Here is a 19,125-nt window from a genome sequence, read left to right on the forward strand (position 1 = left end):
TGATCACCACCTTCTTCTAGACTCACTTGCTTCTATCGGCATTCGAAATACAGCTCTCTCCTGGGTTTCCTCATATCTGTCTAACCGTTCCTTCTCTGTCAACTTCTCTGGCAAGACATCATCGCCCCTTCCACTTTCAGGTGGTGTCCCCCAAGGTTCAGTCCTTGGCCCTCTGCTGTTCTCTCTTCATACTTCATCTCTTGGCAAACTAACCAACTCATTTGGCCTCCAGTATCATCTATATGCAGATGATACCCAAATCTACCTGTCTTCTCCTGATCTCTCTCCATCTGTCACTAACGGTGGGTCAGGCAGTGGATCCACGCTGCAGTACGAGGAAAAGCGCCCCCAAGCGGTGATGAGGAGCTACGCAATACTGAGCTACGTAGATTCCTGGTAGAAGAATCAGCAACCAGGGGTCCCCAATAATGCAGGAACACAGAGATAATTCAAGGAGCAGGCAGTCGGATAGTCGGGGTCACGAGCAAATGTCAGGGCAGGTGGCAAACAACGGGTAGTCAGGTACATGCAGAGTTCAGGTAACGAAATACAAAGAGAAGATTCAAAACGCTAGTGAAGGCAAACAAGGCACTATCACAAGCTGTTATGGTCTAGCTGCTTTTCTGCTGCATTTCTGGAGGCTAATACAGCCTGGCTGGGTTGCCATGGCTACATTCCTGTCACTCCTGTGACTCAGCCTATTGTCCACCCCACAGCCAGCTCCTTTTGGCTATTTAAGCAGCTAGACTTCACTTCCTCATTGCCCTTGTGTTGTTTCTGGCTGCGATCTCTGTGTTCCTGAATTCCTGTGTATGACCTGGCTTTCTCTGACGTCCCTCCCAGCTCCTGATTCCTGGATTGTTCCTGACTTCGCTGATCTCCGTATTCCTGACCCCGGCTTGTCTGAGTACCCGTCTTGGTTCCTGACCCCGGCTTGTCTTTTGGTATATGCTTTTGGATCACGATTTGGCTTTGTTCACTATTGTCATTACAATAAAGGTGATTGCATTTCACGTTTTGTGTCCGTCTGGTTCCTGGTCCCTAACACAGGCAAGGGATAGCTGCAAACTGAGGGTTTAAATATCCCTCTTGCTCCTAGATCCTCCTACCCCCTTAATTAGTGGGAGGAGGAAAAAGGATAAATACCCCTTTAAGACGCGGCATGAATATTCATGAGGTTGAGGCACGTGTCCCGTCTAGATCTCTCGATCCTCGTGGGGGAGGGCGTCTAGAGGCAGGACGGACCTCACCGCGTCTCCCGCGAACCGAACAAGCAGGGGGCTGAACGGGCGGGCTCCCCTGCTCGAACCGCCGGCAAGGTAACACCATCTCTCATGTTCTGTATCACCAATTGCTTGTCTGCTATTTCTTCATGGATGTCACAACGCTACCTAAAACTTAATCTGTCTAAAACTGAACTCATTATCTTCCCTCCCTCCATCTCCACTACCTGAATTCACCATTAACAACATGACTATCTCTCCTACTAACCAGGCCCAATGCCTTGGGGTCATCCTTGACTCAAACCTCTCCTTCATCCCTCACATTCAGTCCCTCGCCAGATCCTGCCACTTGCACCTAAATAACATCGTATCCGCCCATTCATCACCCAAGAATCCACAAAACTCTGGTTTATTCACTTATCATTTCCCGTCTTGACCATTGCAACACTCTTCTGGTTGGCATTCCACCGTCTCGACTCTCTCCTCTCGACTCTGCCGCTGCTAGGGTTATCTTCCTTGCATGTCGCTCCTCTTCAGCTTCCCCCCTCCACTGGCTCCCAATTACCTTCAGAATTAAATTTAAAATCCTGGTACTGACATATAAGGCCATCCATAATTTCTGACCTCATTAGCAAATACTTTCCTACTCGATCCCTACGTTCTTCCCATGGGCTAAGGCTCTCCTCTTTACTTATCACCTCTTCCTTTTCCCGTCTGTTAAGATTTCACTCGAGCTGCCCCATATCTCTGGAATCTACTCTCAAGGAACCTTCAGCATTCCCTCCCGACATTCAAGAAACATCTAAAAACCCACTTCTTCAGAGAAGCATACCATCTTAGCTGCTAGAACTTCCTTGTCATTGATACAACCACCACACTACCTCTCACTCTTTCTCTATGCCTTATGTTTGTCACCCCGTTTCCTTCTAGATTGCAAGCAGGGCTCTCTCCACCGAATGTATCGGTTTGTCTTAGTCTGTCAATTCTTGTCTTGTCATATCCCTTGAATTTATGTATTGTATTAAGCACTGCCTAAACTGTTGGCGCGATATAAATAAAAGGTAATAAAATAAATGCACTGAATGTAATTTAACAATTAATTAATTAATTTCTTTATTAGCAATGTAAATAAAAAGTCAGCTATGGAATATTTTGGTGCCCGTGGCACCAATAGGAATCTCAAGGGCCCCCAGCCCAAGTAGTGTCTTGCACTTAAACCCGAAGGCTTGTGCACCACGAGCCAACCACCCCTAAAGGTGATTAGCTCTAGCACCATGCCAGCATAAAAACCTACACAACAAAACGAATCAACCACAAAAAAGGGGAAGGGTGGGTGGGATACGTTTTTTAAAATAGTGCAGTTACAATAATGAGGCACTACCCTGTAGGGAGTCCAATTTATATCCTAAATTACCCAGGGGGCTGTCACCTGGGGTCACTGACCAACCCCCTGATCAGCTATTTACATACAGCTGGACTATTTCTACAATCAAAACCATAAGTGCATAGGGGAAAGTGGGGGGAAATAGGAAGGAGAGCCTAGGCCCCCTCAGTCATGAGCCCCTGCGTCCATTTCTCTCCCTCTGGGGCTGTGCTAGAACAAGAATTTGCATCTAGATCAATTTCTTTCAGTTTGGCTACTAACATATTGTGTCAAATGCCTTGGCAAAATCCAAGTAGATTACATCCACTACAACAGCTTGATCTACACTTCTACTTCTTCATATTATGCAATTAAGTTAGTTTGACATGACCTATGTTTCATAAAACCATGCTGATTTTTGCTAAAAACACTGTTCTTCCCAATGAATTCCTGAAGATTATCCCTTAATAACCCTTCAAATACTTTCCCAGCAACAGAAGTTAAGCTCACAGGTCTATAATTTCCAGGCAAAGAGTTTGAACCCTTTTTGAATATAGGAACCATCTGCCTTCCTCCAAACCTCTGATACAATTCCTGAAAGCAAATAAACCTGGAAGATTAAAAACAGAGCTGATCTCCGTCAGACCTCTACTCACCTTACTGGTGTTGCCTCGGACCTGCTCCGCTTGATCGAAGACCTTGAAAATAGAGGTAGGAGGAACAACGTGAGGGTATGAGGCCTGGGGGAATCTGAGGGCCCCGAAGATCTGAGGGCCTTGCTACAGCGGCTCTTTAACATACTTTTGGGCCCATTGCTTGACTCCCCAGTTCGCTTAGATAGAGCACATCGCGCCTGAGGCACTGTGGCAACCTCGCCGACCCCCCCAGGGATGTTATATGCTGTTTTCAGGATTTCCTCCTGAAGGAAGAGGTAATGGCCAAGGACTTATCCCCTATCACCCTTCCATGCTACAAGACAGAGGTGTGAGATACCGGTGGGGCTTCCCCTTTCAACTTCTTATCACGCATGGAGGTTACACACATGTTATTCATCGGCACCAGGATATCAATTGCAAATGTTCTCTGCTTTCCCTCTTCTCACTGGGACTGTTCCTCAAAGGGGCCCATATATATATAAATCTTACTTTTGTCCATTTATTAATTTTTTTTGCAACCTCCATTTTTTTCATGTTGCGTGGCTGGGCGCGCTAGGCCAGATTCTTCGAGTGCAGTTAGACGCACGCTTATGCCAACATTTACTCCAGCATGCACGCCCATGCATGATCGAGATATTGTTCTCACCAAAATATAAACGTATCCCCCACCCTATATGGCATAATTGCTCACGCCAACACTTATTCAAGCTCACACAAACTCACATCCATACATGTAAAAAAAAATTTTGAAGCACCATTCTGGTGCATGATCCTCTACTCTCCTCAGAAGGCACGCAATCTTGGAACCGGACACACTCGATGCTTTGCCTGATACTGCTGGACCCTCCTCGTGGCACTCCTTGGTGTGTGGTGAGCATCACCCAGCTTCTCCCACACCGCAACTCTTAACTTTCTTCACGGGTTGTTCACTACTGCTGAATGTTCTCTTGGATCTACGCACTATTCTCTTCTCTTCATCGGATCCAAGTGTCCCCTAGACGCATTTGATGTTGGACGTTTTGACCCTGGAATTTGTTCATACACCTGTTGTTGTAGGTTCCATATTATAATGTTGCCTCCAGATGCTCGAGGAATGTAAGTTCTGGGTGGTGGGGCCCGGATGGGGGTTGGGGGGTTGTGTGTGTTTTTTCTTCTTCTTCTTTATTTGTGTTTTCACTGACAAGGTTACGCGCACGGTGCACGGACCAGCACTTATTCACAGTACATGTGATGTCATACTCACACATGATCTACATACTGTTCACACCATAACAACTACTATACCTTTTTTCTCTTGGATACCTCTTTGATGCTGCTTGATTATAATTTGCTACATGATTACTTTTCTCAGGGAGATGGGAGCGGGTGGCCTCGGTTACCATTACATGTTATTAATGCATTAGTGATTGTGGGGGTGTGAGAGGATAAGTGGGTAACTGTCTTGCATACTTGCTTCCAGCGGGTTTGTTGGGACGGTTGTTCGGGTTGTTTGTATACCCAGGGCCGGCCAAAGACTTAACGCCGCCTGGGGCGAAGTTTAAAATGAGGGCCACCCCCCGCCGACGCCGGTACTTACCTTTAAACAGTCCTGCGGCGAGTCTCCCTGCTCTGCCACGGTGCCGGCTTGTAATGCTGAGCGCCGGAAATTCACGTCACTTCCGGCGCTGTGCATTACAAGCCTCCACCGAGACCGAACAGGGAGACTCGCCGCAGAGGAGAGAGAGGGGCGCCGAGCGGGTAAGCGAAAACCACTCTGTGCCCCTCTCTCTCTCTCCTCCGCTTCAAAAAAAACAAAAAGTAGTAGTAGAACGCCGAGAATTCCTTCATGATATGTTGGGGTAGGCGATGGTGATACCCCGAAGGGGCTTTGATTTGGGTGATGTAGAATGAGTTGCGTCTTTGGCGGAGCGCCCTGGCCAGGTATTTTCCCGGTTTATCTCCCTGTTCATAAAACAGGGCCTTCAGCTTGAGAAAGGACCTACGGGTTTGCGTGATGAGCAGGGATGATAGTTCCTTCCATAACACCAACAGCGACTGGAAATCCTCAGCGCAGCCTAGAGCTTTGTGCAACCTCTCAAGGTCTGCAATTTTGGCATAAAGGTCTTGAAGTTTGGTCGAGTTAGCCTTCTTTCTGTCAGCCCTATCTTGATGAAATGGCCTCGAATTACACACTTATGTGCCTCCCACACCAGCAACGGGGAAATGTCAGCAGTCGAATTCTCCAGCAAGTAATCAGAGAGCGCAGCCTTGGTGTTGGCCAGGACCACATCGTCGGTCAGGAACGATTTGTTGAGTCGCCAAGCCGCAGAAGTGATGGACAATGCAAGGGGAGCGTGGTCCGACCATGTAATGGAGCCATAGGAGGACCTGAGCACGGGAAGATGGTAATAAGGTAGGAACAGCTAATCAATGCGAGAATACCTTGCCCTGGGTGTAGAATATCTATAGTCCCGGTCACCAGGGTGGAGAGCTCTCCAACAATCCACTAATTGAAAATCATGAAGGAGCGTTTTTATCTTACGCAGGACATGCGGGGGCGAGCAAGAACGGCCCGAGGACGTGTCCAATTTGGGTTCAAGCGCCACATTAAAGTCTCCTCCAAGAATCAGTATACCATCATGAAATGATTGCAGCTTGTGTAAAATCCTAGAAAGACTATTGTGTTGTTGCCTATTAGGCAAGTAAAAATTTGCAAACGTGTATAATTGCCCCACAATGGTTCCTTTTACAAAAACATAGCGGCCTTCAGGGTCAGACAGTTGTGCCTTCTCTGAAAATGGAATGTGTTTGTCAAACAAGATTGCTGTACCTTTGGATTTGGAGTCGGGGTTATCACTGAAAAACCCCAATGGGTAGTCAGAACAAGTTACTTACTACAAGTTTAGGTTGAGAGTGCATCCTGAAGTGAGTTTCCTGTAGAAAGGCTACCAAGGCCTTGTTAAACTTTAGGTCACGCATCAGCAATGATCGTTTCTCGGGGGTTATTCAGACCTTTCACGTTGTATGACACGAAACCTACAGAGAACGGTCTGTATACACCAGGGGCGGCTAAAGGACGTCAGGCCACCCACCCCTCCCAATAGAGAGAAGGGGGCTCGGGCCACGCCAATAGACTAGAACGCCCACGGCGAGGGACAATGGGCCGCCACCGCAGAAAGAAGACCAGGAAAAGCACCAGTCAAATTACAATATAATAAACTAATAAACAGAGTAGGGGAGGTCACCGCCTCCCCCCGACCACCTGTCAAAATAACTTGCATCTGTAAATCAAGCCATATTGCAGCAGTAGGACAGTCAAATACAGGAGATCGCCTGCCCAGGGCCAAACAGAACCAGAAAACATAGAACATAGGCCCACAGCAGCGTTCACCCACCCATTGACAGGAAGATACGCTGTGCACAAGCTTGCTCCATACACATGTTACACATACCGACCCCTCGACAGAGCCCGTCACGTAAACCTCCCAACCACCCCGGGGACGGCGCACAGGGAACAGATATGGAGGACACATATGTATAATACAAAGCAGCATAACATAGCAGTTCCGCATGGGAACCAGGGCCTATGGGCCAGAAAGGTGGATCATGACTAGGGCCAGTGCCAGCAGCAAAAAGTCAAAAATTGGGGAGATCACAACATGGCTACTCACTGCGTGAATTTGTGATTACTCCTCAATCTCTCTCGTCCGGGTTAACGATCCAGCCCATTCGGAACGTGCCTCCGCAGGAGTATCTGGTATGGGCCACGGGCGCCTCTAGGGACCCCGGGTACGTTGGCGCAAGGGTCCACCAGAGGGACCGGCCACGGTCTGAGGGTCAGGCAAGCTCCAATCTGACATGACCTCTCGGCGAGGCCCAGCTCCTCTAGGAAGGCAGGTAGCTCATGGAAGAACCGGATAATTTTAGTGGAGTCGTGGAGCCTAAGTTTAAGGCAAAAGGGGAAACCCCAACTGTAACGTAGGCCGCAATGTCTCAGTTCAGCCGTCAGGGGACGCAAGCATCTGCGAGTGTGTAAGGTGATGTCCGATAGATCCTGGAAAAAGGAAATTTCCTGCCCCTGTTGAAGATATGGGTGAGTATGCCAAATACATCCTCCAGCTCCAGTGCCGAGGATTCTGGAACGCCCCTGACTCTCACATTGTGTCTCCGGCTACGATTGTCGAGGTCTTCTATGCGGCGTCTATAATCCGCCAGGTGTCTAACATGCTGCAAGGCACTTTTCGTAATGTGAGAAAGTTGCTTGGCCTGCATGGCCGAGTCTCGCTCCTGCGCCGCAACACGTTGTTCTAGGCCCGCAAGGTGTAGAAGGGTGGCCAGGAACACCCCGCATCTCCAGAATTTGTCAGGCACGTCAGGTCAATAACGAGATGTCACGGGGGGGGTCTGTACCAGTGGGCCAATAGTTTCTAGGACATTTCTTGGTCCCTATTTCTCAACGAACAGCGATGAGTCAGAATGCAAACTTTCTCCCACTGCTCCTCCGTGGGGACGATCTGCACCAACGTTTCCCATTTTCCCATAAACGCAGGGGGTACTGGATTCAGGGCGGACACCACCAGTGTATATACCCCCTTCCCAGGATACACTGGGAAACAAGTAAACTCCCAGGAGGGAAGTCAGGGTTATCCCTCACCGAGGTGAGCGGAGATGGGATGGTGGAGAGTTGCGTGCCCCAAATTAATGAATGCCAAATACAGAACCTTGCACTAATAAAGGGGTGGGGCGACGCCTGGCCATGTCCTCCACAAGCCAGGGAAGAGCCCTCATTGAAAGTCCAAGCAGTCCAGAGTCCTGGAACCACTCCACGATACACAGTAAATAACACGCCCTATAGAATGTGTGCAGGCAGGGCAAAGCAAGGCCACCCCTAGACTTGGAGATAATTAACATACCGAACTTAATGCGTGGAGCACGGTGGCCCCACACGAACCTAATAAAGGTAGAATGGATGGAAGCAAAAAAAGAAAGCGGCACAAGAATCGGAAGGGTTTGAAATAAATATAAAAGATGGGGCATGATGTTCATGTTAATGATATTAACTCTACCCAGCCAGGAAACCATCAGCCTCGACCATTTGTCCGTCAGCCAAACCCCAAGATATTTCAACTTCGAATGACTAGCTCGCGCTGCTTAGTCCGCATGCGCTTTTGCACTTACCTTGCGCTCGAGGACAGCTCGCGCGGGATTTGCACCTATAAAAGGAAGGCTCCTGAGGTGTTTATTTTCACTTAATGATGTTGGTAAAATCCAATCTGTTCAATTGTTGCTGGCTTTTAAAGAGATTCTGGAGCATCTTAAAAATGCATTTGTAGGAACAATGTTTATTTGGTCCGAAATTTTTCCACGTTTGATTTGGCTGCAACGGCAGGGTTTCAAAGCCTTGGAAAGGGTGAGGCGCAAACTGAACAGGTCAATAGAGAAATTCATGCTCTTGGAGGGTGGTTTGAGTTTTCGACATGTCAATTTGGAAGGTGGCTGCGAGGGGCTGTACAGAAAGGATGGTATTCATTTATCCAAGATCGGGTGTGACATTTTTAATGCTGATCTGCAAAGTATGGTGGATGAGGCCGTGGTGTTTCTGGAAGGGGCCACAAATGGATTTTAAGTATCCATTTGTGGCGGTTGGGGGTTTTGTAAGTGTTGGGCTAACAGGCTTTGGGGCAGTTGGTCTTGATTAAAGTATTTGGTAGCTCTGTGGATTAGGCCAAGAGCTTTTCTGTTTGTTTGTTACGTGTGGTTACAATTGGTTTAAATGGTTATTACGGTTTATAAGCTAAATAAAAGACCACGGCCTTTTCATCCAAATTTGGTTTCAGTTGTCATTTATTTATTTGATATTGGTTACAACATTGCACCATACAACCACATGAAAAAACCCTGTGAAAATAGCACATGGTTACATGTGGTTGTTGGGGAAATAGTTAGGCTGTAAGGGTTAACGTGAAGGGGTCATATAAAGGACACCTTATATAAGCATTTGTTGCGCTCGCGCTGCTTAGTTTTACCGCCTTTTTATTTGGAATGCGCTCGCGACTAGCTCGCGCCGCTTAGTCCGCATGCGCTTTTGCACTTACCTTGCGCTCGAGGACAGCTCGCGCTGGGTTTGGGCGGGATTTGCTTCTATAAAAGGAAGGCTCCTGAGGTGTTTATTTTCACTTACCCTGGCTGCGTTAACCGACTGCACTGACCGTAGAGTCTGGTGAGCGGCGGTTTTCAGCAAGAGCCACGGGGAGCAGCATGGAAGAGCTGCTGAATTGTCGCCCGCCTGCCCTCCCTCCCAAATTTTGTTGATGTGTATATGTATATGTATATGTGTAAAAAGAAAAAAAAAAGAAAAAAAGAGAGAAATTTTATATGAAAAAAAATAAAAAATAAAATAAATAAGAATTTTGTTTTACTTTGTCGTGGCTTTTATTGGGGTTAAGTTGCTCTCTGCAAAGGGAGTGAACAATTGGGGGGTTTTGTAAGTGTTGGGCTAACAGGCTTTGGGGCAGTTGGCCTTGATTAAAGTATTTGGTAGCTCTGTGGTTTAGGCCAAGAGCGTTTCTGTTTGTTTGTTACGCGTGGTTACAATTGGTTTAAATGGTTATTACGGTTTATAAGCTAAATAAAAGACCACGGCCTTTTCATCCAAATTTGGTTTCAGTTGTCATTTATTTATTTGATATTGGTTACAACATTGCACCATACAACCACATGTCACGGGCCTCCCGACCGGGAACAAACCCAGTCTGATAGGGATGAATCAGCATGGGCAGAAATGGCTTAATACGGTTAGCGAGTATTTTAGCAAACAACTTTAGATCGGAGTTAAGGAGCGAGATAGGCCGGTAACTATCGCAGTGTATCGCAGAGTAATTGAAGCAGACAAAGTGTGAGCATGGATAAGACTTCAAACTCTCCAAAATCTGCGATAGTTACCGGCCTATCTCGCTCCTTAACTTAAATGCTTCCACGAAATGTGGTCCCAACAAATCTTTATGTAAGATTTTAAGGGCAGTCCTGTGCATCTTACTATTAAAGATTGTTGTCAACTCCTCCCACATTGATGCAAGCCGCTGCAGGTCATCCCCAGACGCAGAGGCCTTGTGAGCCCGTTCTGCTATCACTATACGGTCACATAGGGAGCCAATCCTCTCCTCCTCCTGCCTCCTACGCTGAGAACAAACCTGTATAAAATGGCCCCTTATAACACTTTTATGAGTCTTCCATAATGTCAGGCGTGGGACATAGTAATACCTATACGAGCACAACCGAGGAGAGAAGTATGTTGGTAAGAAAGTAATCAATACGAGAATACGAGCCATGATAAGAGGAAAAAAGGTGTAATCCTTAACAGTAGGATATAAAGCCCTCCAGCAATCAGCCAAACGGTACGCGGAAAGGAGGGAGGCAATTTTCCTCAACACATGTCTCGGGGTGCGGGTCATACCTGAGGAGGTGTCAAGTAAAGCGCAACCTTGAAATCACCCCCTAACGCCAAAATGCCTTAAAAATCTTGGGGATTTGGCTGCCGGTGAAGTGGGTCTTCTAAACCAATATGATTAGGAATGTTTGTGGACCCTAATATGCAGGTATCTAGTTAGTGGTAGTCGTCTGAACTTGACTGGGTGACAGTGACTCTCCTGCTATGTTATGTGTTTTTTATTTGGTTCCCCTGTAAAATATTGCCGCACTTATATACATATATATATGTAGCCCATTATTTTTATTGTTTTTTCCCTTTTATAATATGTGAATGCTATGTACAATATTTGGACTTCTGAGGACACTATACTTCACTTTTTGTGGGTGTGGCTCTAGCCTCTGAGAACTATCCAGAAGGAGGTGTGGCAGAACCTGACAGGGAAGTAGTGATGGGAAGTTCGGATCATTAAAGTCAATCGGATCATTTCGATTCGTTCACTGAAATGATCCGATTCATGATCCGAATCTTCGGATCACTCAGTGTGACTCACAGGAGTTACTGTTTTCCAGTAACTCCGTGCAGGCACACTAACGATTGGCCCCGCCCCTTTCATTATGAATCCTCCCCCCTGCCTCCAGTGATGTCAATGAAGGCAGAGAGTCGTTCAAAGATTCGGATCTTACAGGGATCCGAATCTTACAGTGATCCGGATCACTGTAAGATCCGGATCACTGTAAGATCCGGATCATTGTAAGATCCGGATCTTTGAACGACTCTCTGCCTTCATTGGGATTCGAATCAGTCAGATAATATCACCATACTGTTATAAATAAATACATTAATAATCACTGCCCCCCAGGATTTACATTCCCCTTTACCTGCAACCTGCATAACTGCCCCCAAATTAACCCTAAACACCCCATTAAGCATAACTGCCCCCAAATTAACACTAAAGACCCCATTAAGCATAACTGCCCCTAAATTAACACTAAAGACCCCATTAAGCATAACTGCCCCTAAATTAACCCAAAACACCCCATTAAGCATAACTGCCCCCAAATTAACCCTAAAGACCTCATTAAGCATAACTGCCCCTAAATTAACACTAAAGACCCCATTAAGCATAACTGCCCCCAAATTAACCCTAAACACCTCATTAAGCATAACTGCCCCTAAATTAACACTAAAGACCCCATTAAGCATAACTGCCCCTAAATTAACCCTAAACACCCCATTAAGCATAACTGCCCCTAAATTAACACTAAAGACCCCATCAACCATACCAATTTATTAGGTCATTTATCTGGAGTACATGCAATTAATTTAGGGGCAGTTATGGTTAATGGAGTATTTAGGGTTAATTTCAGGGGCCGTTATGGTTAATGGGATCTTTAGGGTTAATTTCAGGGGCTGTTATGGTTAATGGGATCTTTACGGTTATTTTCAGGGGCAGTTATGGTTGATGGGGTATAAGGGTTGATTTTATGCTGATGACTGAGGGTTAATGTAATTAATTTAATAAAGTTAACTGTAGGTGCAGTTATAGGTAAAGGGGGGCAAACTCAGGAGAATCTAAATCCTGGGGGCAGTGTGAACATTATTATCCTTGTAAGATCTGGATCCCTGTAAGATTCGAATCATTTGAATCATTGAATCATTCGAGTCTTCGGATCATTCGACTCTTCGGATCATTCGACTCTTCGGTTAATTTGAATCATTGAACGAGTCTCTGACTCTATGAGTCATCGTTCCTCTGTGAATTAATGAGCTGTAACCTGACCCCAGAGTCTGTGTCTGAGTGCTCTGCAGATGACTCACAGCTCTAGGATCAGGTTACAGCTGAATGATTCACAGACTGAACCGCTACAAATGAATTGTTCAGTCAACTGAACCGATTCATCCCGATCACTAAAAAGAACCGGATCAAATGAACGATTCGTTCATGATCCGGACATCACTACAGGGAAGAAGAGACGCCATCTTAGGATGAGTTAAGGCCTATTCCCCATCCAAGTGACTAACTAGCAAGTGCAGGACCAAATCCTGATCTGTTTTGCCAAGATGTTGCTTGATACAAACCAGAGCTGCAGCTTAAGGTCTTCCAGCAAATTCATCTCTACAGAGAATCTGCTCTCAAGCCTTCATGCAGTTGGCAAGGACTGTATCCAGGCTCCACATGAGGACATCAGACCAGGGAAGTAACATCCTCATTACACAAGGATATTGCTGTATATCTACCAGGGCCCCAACGTGCACCAACACCATTTACTGGAACTCCTGGGTGGGCAATTATCCAGCTTTGGGTGGGCTATTGGGTTTCTGTATTTTTTCATTATATATATATATATATATATATATATATATATATATATATATATGTATTTTGGCACTGGGTTGAACACACAGTTACTGTGAACTGCCACTCTCAGGACAAATCTTTTATTTTCTTTATTCTCAGGACAAATCATCTGTTCCCCTATATTACAGTAAAATAGGTTTAATTTGTTTATCAGTACTACTTATTAGTACTATTGCAGGACCACTTCTCAGTGAGTGGATTTCCTGTATCTAAATAAATCACTGAGTGGAGGCACTGAATGCAGAATTCAAATATGTCCCAATCTCCCTCACTCATTGCGGAGGCTCAGGAGCCATATCAGCGCCAAGAAGCAACAGGGATTGTTGCTGATCCTGACCCTATTTTCCAAGGGAAAGGAAAAAGGGTTACATATATATATATATATATATATATATATATATATATATATATATACACTTTTATGAGCCTTCCATACCGTGAGGCGTGGGACATAGTTATAGCGGGCCAGAAAACATCATCTATGGTTGCGCACTAGATATTGAACATATTTGAGGCGTTTACTATATTTTTGTTTTGCATTATGAAGGTCAAAGTTTCTTATATGACGATACCATATTTGAATACTTTCAGTCCTCTACCTTAAACTTCAACTTAGTGTGATTGTTGGTATTGTTTTAACATGCCTCCATGTATGATAATTGGAAAGACATACTTACTTTTGTGCAACTAACACTAGATATTAAGGAGATTACTAGTTTGTTACGTCTACTTGATGCGAGGAGTTATGGCTCTTGACTTTATCTGTTGCTAATGCCATGGCTGAGGCGTAGGACTTTTGTCCTTATCCCCTGGGCATCTGGGAATATTCTCATTGCCCTTGTTACTGTTATTGTTCATGCTTCTTGATAAGAAGTAGTTATGGTTATCACAGGAACATAGGGACCAACTGACTTGTCCAATAACAGAAGAAGAGTTAGAACGGCTGATTTTTTTCCTCAAAAATCACATAAAACTCCAAGACCTGACTTTCTGTCCCCAGGATACTATAAAATATTACACGGAAACTATGCTTGTTCATCTGATCCAGTCCTCGACCATGCCTCAGGAGAAGCATGTGTAGTCTCTATGGAGACCAATTATTTTCCCATTTCTTTGTGAAATCTTGACACCAAACTATATGCAAACTATTGACCTCTAGATTGACCACACTCCTCTCTCGTCTTGTGAAAAATGATCAGGTGGGCTTCATTTTGGCCATCAGACAATACAAGGAAAATCATTAATGTGACTCAAGCTCTCAATATTGGCTACCCAAAACATCTCATGTATACCTTGGCCCAGACAATTCACTACATCTGGCGCACTGATTATATTATCTACCTGGCAACTAGGATTACGAAGACTACACGGGCGCTTTTTAAGACATCTGGCATAAGATTCAGGGGATCTGCAAAAATGGACGTGTATGGAGATATATAACATTGCCGTGTTCAAGATGGACTCCCTTCCCAAGCTTTTATACCTGTTTAAAATATTGCCTGTTTCAATACCAGCCTCCTTTTTTCATTCAATTCACGGCTAGTTAGATTCATTTGGCAGAATAAAAGAGCACTCCTCCCGATTACACTTCTACAACGATCAAAACCTTTGGGAGGACTAGGAGCTCTGCATTTAAAGATTTACTATATCGCTGCTAATATAACCGAGACTTTACTTTTTTTTTCTCCTTCGGGTGCGGTGGCTTGGGTACATCAAGAGTTTCTATATGTACATCCTCACGCCTTGCGTAATTGTTTGTGGATTGATCCTGATCACAGACTGAAATTGTTTCATATGCTATTGTGATGGATTCACACCTTTCTTCCCATGTAATGTCTTAAGAAGAGGTTATTCTCCACCGTAAGTGATACCAAATCTTCATTTTATAAATGTGGATAGGTCTCACATTCAATAAATTCACTTGTGAGCACAATTATAAGAAAGGACTGATAACCGTATTTGCTTTATTATAAGAGGACCCTGATTATAAAATGAACCCCCAAAATCTGAATATTCATTGAGGAAAAAAGCCTGAATTTAAGACTACCCTATAGGAAAAAAGTTTTACTAGTAAATATTAATTCACATGTAAACTATTTTTAAATATATAACTATTATTAACTGTTACTTAATTAACTATGATTGAGAAAAATGCATGTTTTATTTCCTTTTATTTGCCAACCTGCCCCCCAGTTATGCACATCTGCCCCCAGGCTTGCCACTCTGCAAGATATGCCCCCCCAGATATGCCTTATACCCCCTTTTATGCCATATAAAAAATAAAATAGTTAAAATAAATAAATAAAAAGTTGGTAAGATTTAAAAATACCATATTTGCTCGATTATAAGACAAGCTTTTTTTCAGAGCAAATGTCATATTCGAGGTCATCTTATAATCAGAGTTCAAATAGAGGTCTGACTACAAGACTAAGATCCAGATCCCTCGCAGCACTGCAGGGGACCTGGATCTCCTTGTCTGGATCCTCCGCTGCTGCTGGCATTTCTGCCAAGGCTTCTATGACGGAGCGCCGTCGTGACATGACCTTCCGTTGCCCCACCATAGCGGAAGTACCGGCCAGCAAAAGCGGATGTTGTCTACGCACATCACACAGACTTCACTGGCTGCCAGAGAGGAGGATCCCCCGCAGCGCTGCAGGAAACCTGGATCCTCTTCTCTGGCAGCTGGTGAACATCTGCGCGATGGCCTTCTTCTAAGTCTTTTGCATTTGCAAGCTCATATCAGTTTGTAAGGCCTTGCCGGAAGGTATTCATTTGTCTCATTTTCTGGTGGGCAGGTGTCTGTTAAGGTGAGACGATCCAAGACAGACCAGCTAGATTGTGGTAGTTTAGTACCCCTGAGGCCTGCAGGTGGTGAGTCTTGTTTTGCTATTGGAGGCCTTCTTTGAGTTATGCCAGCAGTTGTCAGCCCCCTTTCTGCTACCTCACAATCGTTGCCTTCTTACAAGATATTAGTTTACCAGTGTCTTTAAGCGTTGACTGGCTCCTTTCGCATCAGGGCAGCAACTGAAGCCTATCGTGTGGGATTGTCCAATGATGGGGTTAGCAAATTGGGTAGGTGGGGGTATAACTGCTTTTGGTTATAATGTATATTTGCCCACATTTGTTGCCTCAGTGCTAATTTTTTCCCCTGCTCCCATAGGCCCTCCAAGATAAGTTTGGATCATCGGTCACTGTCAGGGGTCTGTCAGAAGCGACAGGAATAGAGCGGAGTCCAGTAAGCAGGAGCAAGGTATTTAGTGGATCAGTCCCAAATGTGTAGTCGAGAGTCCAAGCTGGGGTCAATACACGGAGGGTCACGGATAAGCGTGCCAAGATGCCAAGGGCAAACAACAGGAGAACGGTAGAGGCAGAGAATAGCCGGGTCTGGTACACGAATAACACAGGAGCAATAGATGATACGAGGAGGCACAATAACTGAGCACTGAGCAATGCCTGTGCTATGGGCATAAGCAGTTATGAAAAATGCCATCTATAAGCTTATAGGAAGTTGTTATCAAGTCCAAACTTGATCAACCCAAGCTCAAAGAGTAGCCAGTCTCAGCAGTTGCTCCAGCAGTCCATACAATATGTCATGTTCATACCAGCCCCTTTAATACCACTCAATATCCAGCACTTCTGATAAATACTTCACCTAACACTTCTGCTAGAAGCTGTTCAATTTATATACCACCCCCCGAGAAACTCTCAAAATGTAATGTCACAGGAATTAGTGAATCTGTGACCATTAGAATAAAAGAGCATGAGACTGAAGTAGAGTCTGGTCAGTAGTAAGTTAAGTGGTGAGTTGCCACCATCCACAGTGGCTTAACAACAGGCCCGGACTGGCCATCGGGCACACCGGTCATTTGCCCGGTGGGCCGGGCCACGGCAGGGCCGCATTGACTTTAGGGGCTGATGGAGCTGCACAGCTCCAGGCCCCTAACCTACCTACGGCCGCAGTAACGCAGGGCATAAGGGGCACCTGCCCCTTAAGCCCGCCGCAACTGCGACCGGGTCCGCCACTCTAAGGGGCCGGGAAGTCCCCACCAAGGCCGGCCTTACGGGTCTGCGGCCGCACAGGGTTTAAATTAAAACATCGGGGTTTTTTTAACTTTATTTAACATCCTCCATGTTAAATAAAGTTTTTTTTAACTTTATTTAACATGGAGGATGTTAAATAAAGTTGAAAAAAAAACCCCCGATGTTTTAATTTAAACCCTGTGCGGCCGCAGACCCCTAAGGCCGGCCCTGGTGGGGGCTTCCCGGCCTCTTAGAGCAGGGCGCCACACTCCAGGGGGCGCGACGGGGGGCGGTCCGCACCGGGTGCCAACTTGCGGCACCCGGCACTCCTCCAGAGACGGACAGTAATGTCCGCCGGTGGAGGAGCAGGCTCGCAAGGGAGCGGTATCGGAGGTCTTTAACAGACCTCCGGTTCCCTTGAGTGATTTTAAGCCGGGTTCAACCCGGCTTAAAATCACTCAAGGGAGCCGGAGGTCTGTTAAAGACCTCCGATACCGGTCCCTTGTGATCTGCGCGACAACAGCTGTTGTGCGCCGGGGTTTGCTGTCAGATCCCGGCGCACAACACTGAAGCCGCGCCCACCGACCCGGTGACCCGGAAGAAGACAGAGAAGACAGAAGAACTGAAGAAGAGGAGCGAAGAGGAGGAAAAGGAGCTGTAAGGAGAAAAGAGGAAAGGTAGGAAAACATTCAGTGAGAGTGGATTGGTATATATGTGTGGATTGGTGTATATATGTGTGGATTGGTATATATGTGTGGATTGGTATATATGTGTGGATTGGTGTATATATGTGTGGATTGGTATATATGTGTGGTTTGGTATATATGTGTGGTTTGGTATATATGTGTGGTTTGGTATATATGTGTTGATTAGTATATATGTGTGGATTGGTGTATATGTGTGGATTGGTGTATATGTGTGGATTGGTGTATATGTTTGGATTAGTGTATATATGTGTGGATTGGTATATATGTGTGGATTGGTATATATGTGTGTGGATTGGTGTACGTGTGGATTGGTGTACGTGTGGATTGGTGTACGTGTGGATTGGTATACGTGTGGATTGGTATACGTGTGGATTGGTATACGTGTGGATTGGTATACGTGTGGATTGGTAAGTGTGTGAGAGTGATGGGTGTTATGCTGTACCATTTCCAATGTCTTTTTCATGATCTAATTATGCTCTAAAAGTACATCATAACTCCCATCACTCTATACTGTTCCATACAGTGGCAGAGCTGGGAGGCAGAGGCCTTGCACCCCCACCACAGGACTCCTGAAAGGTAAGTGAACTTTAAAGAGGGAGAGGGTAGATAGTTAGGAGGGGGTAGTTGCGGCAGGCTTAAGGGGCTCTGCGTTAATGCGGCCATATAGGACCAGTCAGTCCAGTACTGACTGGACCTATTTTAAGGTGGGGGCCTGGAGCTGCAGCTCCATCAGCCCCTAAGTCAATCCTGCCCTGGCACAGGCGCGGTCGCAGTTGCTGCTTGCTCCGGCAACAAGGTAAGTAGGGTGAGGGAGGGGGGTGCAGTGAGAAGGGGCAGAGGGGGGTTAGATAGTGAGAAAGGGGGAGAGGGGATAGATAGAGGCGGTACATATTGAGAAGTGGGGAAGGGGGTTACATAGTGAAAAGGGGGAACATAGTGAGAAGGGGCAGATAAGATGAAGAGAGGGGCTAGTGTGAATGCGTATGAGAATGAATGAATAAATGTGTGGATGAATTGTGTGAATGCGTATGACAATGAATTCATGTGAGGATGAATTGCTTGAATGATTTGTGAGACTGCATTAATGAATGTGTTAATGATTTGTGTGAATGATTTAATGCAAAGATGGTACGGGTGGGCTTTAACAATAAATAAATAAATAAATATGGGCTGCTCAGGCTTAAATGCCCGGGCCTATTTTTTGTCCCAGTCCGGGCCTGCTTAACAATATTCCTAAGGGTCAATACACACGGATAAGAAGAAATTGTTCAAAAGACGATGATTTCATGAAAAAAGCGGATGAAATAACACAAAAATTTATCGATAAACAATATCCGCTAGAGACTCTAAAAAATAGCCTATGACATGCCCAAGGAATAGATAGGCAAA

This window comes from Spea bombifrons, chromosome 8 (genome assembly GCF_027358695.1).
Source record: "Spea bombifrons isolate aSpeBom1 chromosome 8, aSpeBom1.2.pri, whole genome shotgun sequence".
Taxonomy (NCBI): Eukaryota; Metazoa; Chordata; class Amphibia; order Anura; family Pelobatidae; genus Spea; species Spea bombifrons.